This window comes from Coregonus clupeaformis, chromosome 29, assembly GCF_020615455.1.
Source record: "Coregonus clupeaformis isolate EN_2021a chromosome 29, ASM2061545v1, whole genome shotgun sequence".
In the NCBI taxonomy this organism is placed as follows: domain Eukaryota; kingdom Metazoa; phylum Chordata; class Actinopteri; order Salmoniformes; family Salmonidae; genus Coregonus; species Coregonus clupeaformis.
Window position 1 is genome coordinate 63,249,735 of NC_059220.1, and position 3,546 is coordinate 63,253,280.

Genomic DNA, 3,546 nt, shown 5'->3' on the forward strand with positions numbered 1-3,546 from the left:
CATTTATTTGCAAATTATGGTGGAAAATAAGTATTTGGTCAATAACAAAAAGTTTCTCAATACTTTGTTATATACCCTTTGTTGGCAATGACACAGGTCAAACGTTTTCTGTAAGTCTTCACAAGGTTTTCACACACTGTTGCTGGTATTTTGGCCCATTCCTCCAAGCAGATCTCCTCTAGAGCAGTGATGTTTTGGGGCTGTCGCTGGGCAACACGGACTTTCAACTCCCTCCAAAGATTTTCTATGGGGTTGAGATCTGGAGACTGGCTAGGCCACTCCAGGACCTTGAAATGCTTCTTACGAAGCCACTCCTTCGTTGTCCGGGCAGTGTGTTTGGGATCATTGTCATGCTGAAAGACCCAGCCACGTTTCATCTTCAATGCCCTTGCTGATGGAAGGAGGTTTTCACTCAAAATCTCACGATACATGGCCCCATTCATTCTTTCCTTTACACGGATCAGTCGTCCTGGTCCCTTTGCAGAAAAACAGCCCCAAAGCATGATGTTTCCACCCCCATGCTTCACAGTAGGTATGGTGTTCTTTGGATGCAACTCAGCATTCTTTGTCCTCCAAACACGACGAGTTAAGTTTTTACCAAAAAGTTATATTTTGGTTTCATCTGACCATATGACGTTCTCCCAATCCTCTTCTTGATCATCCAAATGCACTCTAGCAAACTTCAGTCGGGCCTGGACATGTACTGGCTTAAGCAGGGGGACACGTCTGGCACTGCAGGATTTAAGTCCCTGGCGGCGTAGTGTGTTACTGATGGTAGGCTTTGTTACTTTGGTCCCAGCTCTCTGCAGGTCATTCACTAGGTCCCCCCGTGTGGTTCTGGGATTTTTGCTCACCGTTCTTGTGATCATTTTGACCCCACAGGGTGAGATCTTGCGTGGAGCCCCAGATCGAGGGAGATTATCAGTGGTCTTGTATGTCTTCCATTTCCAAATAATTGCTCCCACAGTTGATTTCTTCAAACCAAGCTGCTTACCTATTGCAGATTCAGTCTTCCCAGCCTGGTGCAGGTCTACAATTTTGTTTCTGGTGTCCTTTGACAGCTCTTTGGTCTTGGCCATAGTGGAGTTTGGAGTGTGACTGAGGTTGTGGACAGGTAACGAGGTGCCATTAATACAGGTAACGAGTGGAGGACAATAATAAGTTACAGGTCTGTGAGAGCCAGAAATCTTGTTTGTTTGTAGGTGACCAAATACTTATTTTCCACCATAATTTGCAAATAAATTCATTAAAAATCCTACAATGTGATTTTCTGGATTTTTTTTCTCTCAATTTGTCTGTCATAGTTGACGTGTACCTATGATGAAAATTACAGGCTTCTCTCATCTTTTTAAGTGGGAGAACTTGCACAATTGGTGGCTGACTAAATACTTTTTTCCCCCATTGATTATATTTCTACTATTGACTGTCACCATTTTATTGTTGTTATTTTATTATTATTATTATTATTATTATTTACTACCATTTAATATTATTATTTGATATTCTTTATTATTTTATTACAATGTATATTTGTATACATTGTTGCTTTGGCAATATTGACACAATGTTTTTCATGCCAATAAAGCAGCTTGAATTTGAATTTGAGAGCGAGCGAGTGAGAGAGAGAGAGAGAGAGAGAGAGAGAGAGAGAGAGAGAGAGAGAGAGAGAGAGAGAGAGAGAGAGAGAGAGAGTGGCCTCCTTGTTACACGTGTACAATGTAAAATACCAAATAATGCATGCAGAGCAACTACAGAGAGATGAACGTGGAGAAGAGTCCCCTAAGCAAACTGGTCCTTGGGCTCTGTTCACAAACACAAACAGACCCCACAGAGCCCCAGGACAGCAACACAATTAGACCCAACCAAATCATGAGAAAACAAAAATATAATTACTTGACACATTGGAAAGAATTAACAAAAAAACAGAGCAAACTAGAATGCTATTTGGCCCTAAACAGAGAGTACACAGTGGCAGAATACCTGACCAATGTGACTGACCCAAACTTAAGGAAAGCTTTGACTATGTACAGACTCAGTGAGCATAGCCTTGCTATTGAGAAATGCCGCCGTAGGCAGACCTGGCTCTCAAGAGAAGACAGGCTATGTGCACACTGCCCCCAAAATGAGGTGGAAACTGAGCTGCACTTCCTAACCTCCTGCCAAACGTATGACCATATTAGAGACACATATTTCCGTCCGATTACACAGACCCACAAAGAACTCGAAAACAAACCCAATTTTGATAAACTCCCATATCTATTGGGTGAAATACCACAGTGTGCCATCACAGCAGCAAGATTTGTTCTCCTATAAGGACCCAACCAAACCATGTTTCCATTCCAAGGCTTTAGATGGAACTATAATAACTATAATACACTATACATTGTGAGTCACATAGCTACAGTCATATCTAGAGACACATTCTATAGCCATATAATCATACCAACTCAATACAATAGAAAGATGTAATTAACCCTATAGTAATGTACGTGTCAGAATGAGCATCTGAAGGTTAAACCTTAATGTCATGTATATATATTTATATATATATATTTTATTTTTTATTTTTTTCATGTGATATTATTACATTAAAATTACAAACCAGACCCCACTTCCTCCACACACACACACACACACACACACACACACACACACACACACACACACACACACACACACACACACACACACACACACACACACACACACACACACACACACACACACAGGCACACACACACACACACACACACACACACACAGGCACACACACACACACACACACACACACACACACACACACACACACACACGCCATCTGTCTGACTAATCAGTTAAATGATCTGTAGAACAGTAACCATTAAGACCCCATTCAGTCACAGCTCAGGCTGGGTGGGTGGTGGAGACTTTAAAAATGATAAGAGGCAACTGTGGGGTGTGTGTGTAACGTTGGGGTGTGTGTGTGTGTGTGCAACCGTGGTGTGTTTGTGTGTGTGCAACCGTATAGTGTGTTTGTGCTTGCGTGTGTGTATAAGTCTTTATAAACGACAAGAGGCGACCACAGAGACCAACACAACTGATCTGGTATCAAGACCAAGCTGATTTGCCTGCCAATCTGCGGTGGCATCATCACACAGACGGCTTGTTTCTCTAGTTAATGATCATGTGGAAACAAAAGCAGTGTGATGAGAGCCCAGTCAACCCACCGCTGATAGCAGACCACACACACACACACACACACACACACCACTGATAGCAGAGCGCTATGTAAACACTAAATGCCCTGAGGCAGTTGAACACCTATTGCCTTTGCCTCGTCAAGCCTTCTAGAGATACTGAGAGGAAAGCGTACAGTATTATATAGAGCCATTATTGCATACTGAGAGGAAAGCGTACAGTATTATATAGAGCCATTATTGCATACTGAGAGGAAAGCGTACAGTATTATATATAGTCATTATTGCATACTGAGAGGAAAGCGTACAGTATTATATAGTCATTATTGCATACTGAGAGGATAGCGTACAGTATTATATAGAGCCATTA